Genomic DNA, 10,847 nt, shown 5'->3' on the forward strand with positions numbered 1-10,847 from the left:
CACATTGTAGCCTATATAGCAGTCACTGTACATTTTTTTGCTTATGTCCAACAAAGTATTCTTGCCTTGATCGCCTTGACTATGTGTAACCTTCTTTCTCCTTTTTTTTCTCTATATGTGTGTACTTGTGTACTTGTGTACTTGAGAGCAAAGCTAACCGGAGCCCAATTCCTTGTATGTGTTTGCATACTTGGCCAATAAAGCTGATTCTGATTCTGATAGGGTGGGTCTGAAAAGTAGCTAAATATACAAATAGACAAATGAGCTGCATGTTAGAACACTGCGTAAAAAAACAAAGGCATTCAAAGCATGTACTCCTCACTCCCTTTATTAGTATACAGTATCAGCATTGATAAGTTGACATTATTAGACATTTCATTAATGTTAATGCTAAAGACTTTCTATGCCATCTATGCTCTTTACTCACCATGTACTTTTTAGTGTGGTAGGAACGAAGGTTTTAAAGTAAACCTTAGTTTATTGATATTAGCATAGCCACTTTTAGGGGGGGTGCCTACTGGATATATCCCCACATGACAGCGTACTGACTGAAGATTTTTCATACTTGGTGTTGCCAACCACTGTCACGCCCCTTCGCCGGCCTTGTGTGATAGATTCCTACCGTACTGGTGGCTGCTGGCCAAGATTTGTGACTCTATGCTACGGTCACACTTAACCTTAGTGCTCGACAGGGGCGGTTCTAGGCCTTTTTTGGCCTAGAACCGCCCCCCCCCCTTTTTCTTTTTTTCCCCCCCCTCTCCAAATCCATGGTGGTCATTAGTAGCAGTTTCTGACTACCCTCAATGCGCTGTGTGCGTGTTTCCCCCCTCCCTCTATATTCTTAGGGTGGGCTGAGACAAAAATGTAGGGGGGTTCAGCCGACCCGAAAAGTTTCTAGAACCGCGGCTGCGCAGGCGCACCCTCCTCCATCTATCTGCCTAATCCCACATCACTTCACACAGGTCACACACACAGTACAGCAGCGAAGTGGTCCTCCACAGTCCACACAATCGTTCTCCCCACTCATGATCAATGAAACTGTGAGGTGAGCATTGAGCAGTCAGAGTCGTTAGTAGTTACTTAATTAGCGCATATTGATATGCAAATTAGCACGTAACGTTGTTTCGTAGGCTAAACAAACCCTAACCCATATTAATTTCAACTAGTTGACTGCAAACTCCTGCTTTAGTGCTTACAGTATATTATTATCTTGTTGGAATATTATTCCAGCCAATAAGTTAGGAAGTTCCCTTTTGATTTAATTTTACTTTTGTTTTGCCTACAAAGCAAAATGTTACTTTACTTGAAACTCCCCTGAAGTGATTTTGGTATTATTTATGCAAGTGTGACAGGGAGAGGCAGCCTCCACTTCTCTGCACTGCGTGCCATATATGGCAACACCAATCATGTAACACCAATCAACCAATTTGATGGGCACCAGGTGCTATAAATGGGAGTTCTCACAGAACCCCCATTCTCCTGGCTGCACTTGGTCGTTACCCTTGGTATGTAGACTGCTACAACTGACAGTTCATGTTTCAGGTGTTTTATTGGTGTTCTAATGCTTGTTGTTTCTGCAGCCTCCTGCTGATTGTGCCCATGCCCCTACCTTCGTTGGTAGTACATCCGTTGCAGTGAGGTACTGTTTAATCTCAAGATCAATCTGTAATGCAACTGTGACTGTGACTTAGTCATGCTACAATGTGTGTATTTTGTTAATTTGTTGTAGTCCTTGGCTGGTGGCCCTCTGCTCGTTTGGCGGTTGCCACTCCCTGTGCATATGACTGTGGTCAGCTCAGTTATATCTGGTAAGCAGGGTGATTAAGTATCTCGAAGTAAGTTTCCTACTTTCGATCAAACATGGAACTTAACATCGTCCTCTTATACTTTGTAGGTTCTGCCATGCTGCTGTTTTGCCTATATTAGAAATTATCACAGTTACTATATTATTGCATTTCCTTGTTGTGGCCTTGTTGTAAACCAACTGGTGTTTGTCTTTTAGGAGCTCTTCCTCTAGTGACCTACAGTGGAGTGAGTGCCAACAAGTTAGGGGTTAGCTTTCCCCTCACTGCATGCTGAACACCCTAGTTTTCTCTGCCGTGGTTGAAGTAAGTTTGCCGTGGGTTGCTGTGTTTTTGCTGTGTTCCCTAGTGTGAGAATTGCACCCCCTGGGCTCTGCCTATTTATCTACCTCTTAACTACATTGGCCCTCACCCACTGCAGCGTTACACTATTTTATTTATGCTCCGTTTCTTATGCTAGTTTTTATCCATTGTCCATTGTTAATCCCACTTTGGGAAATGATTAAAAAGAGTTTGTGCTGTAATAAATATAACGTTCTATAATCAGTTTATGACTGTTATTACATGCATAACTCTTTTTCCGCAGCTGCTTTTATTTCTGATCAAATAAATTCTTGGTTTTATGGAGAAACACGTCTCTGTCTTCCCTGGTAACTGAATCTGTGCTATTTGGTTTCAAGTCAGTGGTATTCCTGGGGTGCAACTCCCCAGGTGGCGTTGTCGAGTATCTTGACCTGGTCACATTCTGGCGTTGGTCGGCAGGATCCAGATTGTAAAAGCAGAGACGTGTTTCCTCTTTCTTTTGATACCAGTTGGTGTAAGGCTGTTTGTATCTATGGTAAGCATTTCACTGTTCTTAGACTGTTGTATTTTAGTGTTTGGAGAGGCAACACAGCAGCTGGTGTGTGGAGGACCCAGGAGAGCTTCAACCTTCAAGCCACGGTGCTGTGGACCTGAGAACATCACCACGCATCTATTTTGTCTCTTTTCCCAGTTAACTTGGTCAGTATGGCCGAAGAGCTAGATGAGTTGAGGGAGATGGTTAAGCAGCTAAAAGCAGACAATCAACGTTTGCAGGAACAAGTTACTTCTGAAGCTAGCTCTAGGGCACCATCACAGTCTGTGCACTCATGTCCCCCAGTACAGGCGGGCCCCCTATCCACCATCCCGGTGGCGGAGGACCAGCCAAGTACCACCACCCCAGTGGCGGAGGACCAGCCAAGTACCACCACCCCGGTGGCGGAGGACCAGCCAAGTACCAGTGACATGGCCATGGGAAGAACCACCCGGGCCACTGCGGGAAGACATCGTAATGTGCACCACCTGCCTGAGTCAATGGGGAGTAGGGTAGGAGGGGCTACGAATTCCCCGGTACCTGGGTCTGCTAATGCTGTTTCTGTTGTCTTTAGGCCTTGGACTTAAGTGCATCGTCGGGCCGACGACGAAAAAGCTGGGGAAGATTGTGACAGGGAGAGGCAGCCTCCACTTCTCTGCACTGCGTGCCATATATGGCAACACCAATCATGTAACACCAATCAACCAATTTGATGGGCACCAGGTGCTATAAATGGGAGTTCTCACAGAACCCCCATTCTCCTGGCTGCACTTGGTCGTTACCCTTGGTATGTAGACTGCTACAACTGACAGTTCATGTTTCAGGTGTTTTATTGGTGTTCTAATGCTTGTTGTTTCTGCAGCCTCCTGCTGATTGTGCCCATGCCCCTACCTTCGTTGGTAGTACATCTGTTGCAGTGAGGTACTGTTTAATCTCAAGATCAATCTGTAATGCAACTGTGACTTAGTCATGCTACAATGTGTGTATTTTGTTAATTTGTTGTAGTCCTTGGCTGGTGGCCCTCTGCTCGTTTGGCGGTTGCCACTCCCTGTGCATATGACTGTGGTCAGCTCAGTTATATCTGGTAAGCAGGGTGATTAAGTATCTCGAAGTAAGTTTCCTACTTTCGATCAAACATGGAACTTAACATCGTCCTCTTATACTTTGTAGGTTCTGCCATGCTGCTGTTTTGCCTATATTAGAAATGATCACAGTTACTATATTATTGCATTTCCTTGTTGTGGCCTTGTTGTAAACCAACTGGTGTTTGTCTTTTAGGAGCTCTTCCTCTAGTGACCTACAGTGGAGTGAGTGCCAACAAGTTAGGGGTTAGCTTTCCCCTCACTGCATGCTGAACACCCTAGTTTTCTTTGCCGTGGTTGAAGTAAGTTTGCCGTGGGTTGCTGTGTTTTTGCTGTGTTCCCTAGTGTGAGAATTGCACCCCCTGGGCTCTGCCTATTTATCTACCTCTTAACTACATTGGCCCTCACCCACTGCAGCGTTACACTATTTTATTTATGCTCCGTTTCTTATGCTAGTTTTTATCCATTGTCCATTGTTAATCCCACTTTGGGAAATGATTAAAAAGAGTTTGTGCTGTAATAAATATAACGTTCTATAATCAGTTTATGACTGTTATTACATGCATAACTCTTTTTCCGCAGCTGCTTTTATTTCTGATCAAATAAATTCTTGGTTTTATGGAGAAACACGTCTCTGTCTTCCCTGGTAACTGAATCTGTGCTATTTGGTTTCAAGTCAGTGGTATTCCTGGGGTGCAACTCCCCAGGTGGCGTTGTCGAGTATCTTGACCTGGTCACACAAGCATAATTCTACCATATAGTAACCTGTATGCAGAATATATATAGTAGCCTATATATAGGGAAACAATTATTTTTTCATAGCTGTAAAACCACAGAACGGTAAAGAAGATATTGATGTGTGTAGTTCTTCATAGATCTAGTCTCTTCATTTTGATCTCAAAGTGCGCCAGTTTGATCAATTTTTTACTTGAAACTGTACAAAATTTTCTTCCGGGGGGGCATGCCACCGGACCCCCCTAGGGGTTCAGTGGTCCATGACCTTTGGGTGGGCTGAGCCCACCCAAAGCTCTGATGCTAAAACCGCCCCCTCGAATCTGATTTTTTGCTCATCGGTGGAGGGACAGTGAGGTTTTAGACCTTATAAGTATTAGCAAGAAGTAGCAGCTATTGCTCCACAGAAAGCCATCATTAAAATCTTGGCTTTCTCCTCCTCCTCACTATCATCTGCTCCCGTATTCACTGGCTTCCACTGCACAATAACTTGTAAAAACCGTGCCTATCAGATCCGGGCCTTCTATGCGGTAACCACACACACACGCACACGCACTGTAGAAAAGGCTCAAAAGTTGGGAGTGTAACTATTATTGCCAGGTGGTTTATATGTATTGTAACGTATCGGTGATACGCTAAAGAACGGAGAGTTGTAGTTGGTACAGGTTCTTTATTCACAGGCTTCTTTAGCTCCTAGCAGCTAGCTTCACAGAGCTAGCTCTACACACAACACCCGGTCTCGCTCACTCCATAGCTTGACTGACATCCGGCACCCCGGCCGCTGGTCATATATACCCCGTTTCCCCTAGGAGCACACCCACACACATTAGTTCCTAGCTACCGTTGAGACATTTATGTTGCACATCACATTACAGGTAATACTTGGATTACCCGACACGTTACATACTCCTCACCCAACATTTGTTAACGCCCACGTTAACACCCACAACCCACACATATCCCCCTGTACCAAAACACACCACCCCACAACATTTTGTATTCCCCCAATTTCCCACATAGTCTCTTATCTTTTTAGCGCACTTCTTAATTTTCATTCCACCACCACTATTTGCATTTCTTTTCATTTCTTCCCTCTTTTCCCATTCCTTTAAATTCAACCCACATTTCTGTTCACATTCCCATTCCAATAGCCCTTCTCCTTAACACCACTTATTTTGCATTCACTCCCACCATCATTTAGTTACTTCCCATTAGCACCCTTTTCCCCAACATTTTCATTCCCTCTTTTCTCTTTACAACCCATCACATTGACATCATTCTTTTTTCCCATTACCTTCATTTAAACCTTTTTTTTCTTATTCACATTATCCCACTTCACTTCAACCACTATTTCCATCCCCCCTTTTAAAGCTTATGTCCCACCTAAAGCATGCTAGTCCCGCTCAACCCCCAGTGGGGTTAGTCCTCTGCAGTGTAACTCTTTTCGGTCCCCCCTTTGTGCCCCACAGACCTCACACTCCCTGCAGTATCTCCGCACGTCCTCCTTTTGTTTGCCCCAATAGAAATGTCCACGGATGAGGCTGAGTGTCTCTTCGGGCCCACGATCACCGTATGGGCCCTTGTGCATCCACTTCAGTGCCAATTCTCGCAGGCAACCGGGTACCACCCACTGGGTCCCGCTTTTCCCGTGCCCCTTTCTCTCTAAAACCCCAGCTCCACCCAGTTGCAGGTCCGAAAACATGTTCCACAATCCTTTCGTGGCACCGGAAAACATGTGAATCTCCTCCACAGGGGGCCGGCGTCCGGCCGCCACCCACGCATACACCGGACCGATATCCGCATCCTCCATCTGTCTGCGTCTCCGCTCATGCCCGTCGACCTCCCAGATGGCCCTGTCTTCGTCTGTCTGCTCCACCTCTTGCACTCGCTCGTCCTCCCGTCCCGCTCCCCCAGGGGGCGGCGTGTTGAGGACAGCAGGGCGGACACCATCGGCGTCGATCTCCACCTCGACTTTCTGCAGCGCAGCCGTGGGGGCTGTGCAGCGGCTTGGCTGGGCCGGCTCCTCCAGCGTTGACCCCTCTCGCTCCCCCGGGGACACGAGCGCCGCTCCCCCGACTGTAACAGCTCTGCAGATGATGTCGCTCACCTCCCTCTGGCTGTTCAAAACGATTCCCATTATCCTGATGGTCTCGTCGCTGATGGCGATCTCCCCCACCACTGGCTGGCATGCAGAGCAGCTAGCCTGGGCCGGCTCAACAGTCACTCTCCTGCCCAGAACAATCGGCTCTGTACTGCTCCGCTGCTCCGCCGCTTGTTGCTCGGGCTGCTCCCCCGGCTGTGTGTCTCTTCCAGCGTTCACACTCTTAGTGCAGTCTCTAGCTAAATGTTCAGGCGACTGGCAAGCCCAACAAAGCCTCACCTGTCTCTCCTCTCTCGCTGTCCTCCAATCCCCGACAGCTTCTTGACATTCTCTGGCTAAATGTCCGATCGCGCCGCATGCCCAGCAGGCTCCCTGCTGTCCATGTCGTTGTCCCGCATACCCGGTCCGTCTCCCGGGTCCGCCTCGGCACCACCTCGCCACATGGCCCGGTTCTCCACAGCTCCAACACAGTCTATTTTGTGGTTCCTCCAGCCGTTCTCCACACTGCGCTCCCTCTGCGCTCATCAAATCCACCCGCTGCATGACTTCTCGCAGCGTCCGCATCACCTCTACTGCCCAGGCAGGAGTTTCTTCCACCAGCCGTCTGACTTCTTTCAACACACGGGCTTCCATGCCCGCCAGCATCGAGCTGATCTCTGTCGTCAGCCCCTCTTTTCTCCCGTTCGCCGACAGGCTTTCTTCTAGGCGCACCATCACACGTGGCGCTCGTAGCAGCTAGCTCACACAGCTAGCTCGCTACCGCTAGGTCGCTCGAGCCTTTGATCTCTAACTTTTCTCCGCTGTTCCTCCTCACTCTCTCCCCTCTCGACCGAATCAGAGGCGCTACCGCTTTACTGTCTGACACCAATGTAACGTATCGGTGATACGCCAAAGAACGGAGAGTTGTAGTTGGTACAGGTTCTTTATTCACAGGCTTCTTTAGCTCCTAGCAGCTAGCTTTACAGAGCTAGCTCTACACACAACACCCGGTCTCGCTCACTCCATAGCTTGACTGACATCCGGCACCCCGGCCGCTGGTCATATATACCCCGTTTCCCCTAGGAGCACACCCACACACATTAGTTCCTAGCTACCGTTGAGACATTTATGTTGCACATCACATTACAGGTAATACTTGGATTACCCGACACGTTACAGTATGTATGTCTGATTATGTCTAATCTGTTATTGCTTTTATAATTTGATAGGCTGAGCCGACCCACGTGACGGGCTTTTGATCTTGCTTAATTGACATCACGAGTCGTGTACAAATTACAGTAGGGTGAGCGTGTCAGTCGAGCGCAGTCAATTTGGGTGTCAGTCATCGTCAAAGTTGGGCAGTCATTTCGTTGGTCTTTTCATCACAAGTCAAGTTGTGCGTGCATGAAAAGTGAGTACTTGCCCGTGGTGTTGCTTTTTCATTGTGTTGATGCTGTTATGTGTTTGATATGAGGGGAAAGTGGGAGTTTTGGTGCGTGTCGTCGGACCACCGGTCAGCGCTGATCATGGCTGGTGTGTGCACACTAATTGGCGGTCCTCCCGTCCTCTCGCCTGACAGTCCCCGACGCAGCACGTCGGTTGAGTGTGTCGTGTCGAGTCCTCGGCATGTTCTTATGTTGTATTGTTCATTGCCTGTTGTTGCTATTGTGTGGAGTGATGTTCTGTGATGGAGCGAGCCTCCCGAGGTTATTACCAGTGTTGGGCAAGTTACTTTCAAAATGTAATATACTACATTTTACTAGTTACTTTCATTTGAAAGTAATAAGTTACCTTACAATATTACTTTCTGTGTAGAGTAACTCATTACTTATTACACTACTTTTTCATTACTTTTACCAAAACAACAGCAGCAGCAGAATGACATCGCCGCCCCGGAACCATCCCGAAAAATTATTTCAACCGCCTTGAAGTCAGTGTAAACCATCCAAAATTCTAAATGTTATTCTTTTGTCTTGTTATTGTCTTCTATAGTGGTTATTTGCATAAAAACACAGTTTGATTAGGAAATGATTGTATCTTTTTTAAATATGTGCTTTGATTTAATAAAATGTAACTCAATTTGTAACTTGAGTTACTTGACAAAGTAACTGGTATAATATTACTGAAATCCTATAGGTAATAAGTTATATTACTGAGTTACTGCTAAAAGTAATATATTACATGTAATATGTTACTTTTGTAATGAGTTACCCCCAACACTGGTTATTACTGATGCCTGCGTTATATCGAGGTTAAGCTCGAATAGTTAACTGCAACAGGAAGTGTGGGTTTTCAGAATAAAGGTCTCACCAGTAAAATGGGAGATATAAGGACCAGTAGCTAATGTGTTTGTGGAAACCTATTTGTTGGAGAAAAATATAAGTTCCATGCCATTTCCTAATCAATAAGCTATATTTGCATACACATAATTATGCTAAGTTCCATGCCATTTGACACCTAGATTCACCCATGACATTTCACACATATAGAATGACAGAGGACTTCTCCTTTTGCTTGCTGAGACCTTGTCCAGTGCATCGAGTGCCATAACAACTGATAAGTCTCTCAGTCAGACTGGAGCAGCGCACACACATTCACCCCCCTCCTCTCTGCTCTCTCCTTAGAGTATAAAGCATATGTTGAACTGTCAGCCATTGGCTGAATATTTGACTCTGTACATTGATCAGAATTGTGTACATTGAGGTTCGGCCCTCTGACAATACATATATTGCAGAGAATGTATGGTAAATAAATATACTTTTATGAAGACATCTTGCTAGACTCATGGCTTCAATTTATTTGGTTTAGATAAGCTGTTATCATTACATTTAGCGGAATGTAGAATTTTATTCTCTATCACTATTAATAAGTCAATGTTGTTTCTTCTGGCTCTGTAGTAATAAGGGGAGTAATAGTATTTTATGCAGATGGGGATATTAATGGGATTTATTTATATTTGGTATCACTCATTGTATTTTTTGTTATTCTTTCTTTATAGAGAAACCACAACTGTTCACCACAACTGTTCACAACTGTTCAAAGATATCCCTGACTCTACCAGTAAAGAAGGACTGAAACAGCATTCTCTCTCAGCTCTTTCTTAATCATACCCGGAGGCTTTAAGTGGTGTCCCGGCGTGAACTTGGTTACCAAAACCCTGACTAGCACCTATAGTCCCTTGTTCTCTCCACTACACACACACACACACACACACACACACACACACACACACACACACACACAATATATAGCCTACTGTACATGCAAGTCTGAGGTCTCTGTGCGCACTCTGCGCACTCTTTCAGTAACACAACCACAGTTTAACAATTATCTCAATACACAGGAAAGACTCTGAAATTACAAGCACAACGAACTCTAAAACCCGCGGACAGGTCCAAAACTCCCCCCTGCCCACCGACATCAGCTGCCCCAGCCCCCAGCGCCACCAGCAATAAAAAAAAATGTTTTAATACCAATGACATTCACTTGATGACAAAACCCATTGTCTTGAAAAGCAACAAGCAAGCCCTCCAAGCTAGCCTGGAAATGGCGAAAATATAGCTTGACAGCTCCAGATTAAATTCCTTTAAAAAGTGTGCGTCCATTTCCTCATCACAACCCCATCACAACCCCTCCCTCCTTGTCGTCTGTCTCGTCTCCTGGTTGGCTTGGATTCGCGAATCCCTCGACATATCCCACCCACAACTCAACTAATTGTGATTGGCTAACGCCACAACTAAATGATATTCTGATTGGTTAAGACACCTGTCATAAAAATTGTCATCCTCATGTCATGACTATAGAGGGAATGCACGTGACGTCACGGACGCGACAGTCAGTGCGGGTACGCCCACTCAGCTGCAGTGAGTGTCAAAACGTCTAAACAAGCCAGGTGGCGCCGCCGGGTCACGGTGTTTAGCGTTCAGCTTCCGCGAGAAAACAACGAAAATGGTAAAGTGCTGTTGTGCCATTGACTGTAAAAATAGATTCAACAAGGCGTCGGAGGTATCTTTTTACAGGCTGCCGAAAGCTAATGAAACGGCCCCGGTCTTCTCTGCAGCTATCCAGGGTTTCAATGAGGGCTCATTCATTATCTGGCTGTGTTCTACCTGCACAGATATAACGTTACATGAGTGATAGTGTTCACTATGAACAAAGCTAGGGACAGCGTATGCTATATTTTTCTTAATAAAAGTTGTAATAAAATAAATATGTAGCTACCTCTCCACATACAACCAGAATATCCATTGCTGTCCTCGTTACTTTAATGTCGCCAACAAATCCAGCCTTGAAGTACGACCACGCGTCCAGGCTCT

The sequence above is a fragment of the Poromitra crassiceps genome, assembly GCF_964638095.1.
Source record: "Poromitra crassiceps genome assembly, chromosome: 6".
Classification (NCBI taxonomy): domain Eukaryota; kingdom Metazoa; phylum Chordata; class Actinopteri; order Beryciformes; family Melamphaidae; genus Poromitra; species Poromitra crassiceps.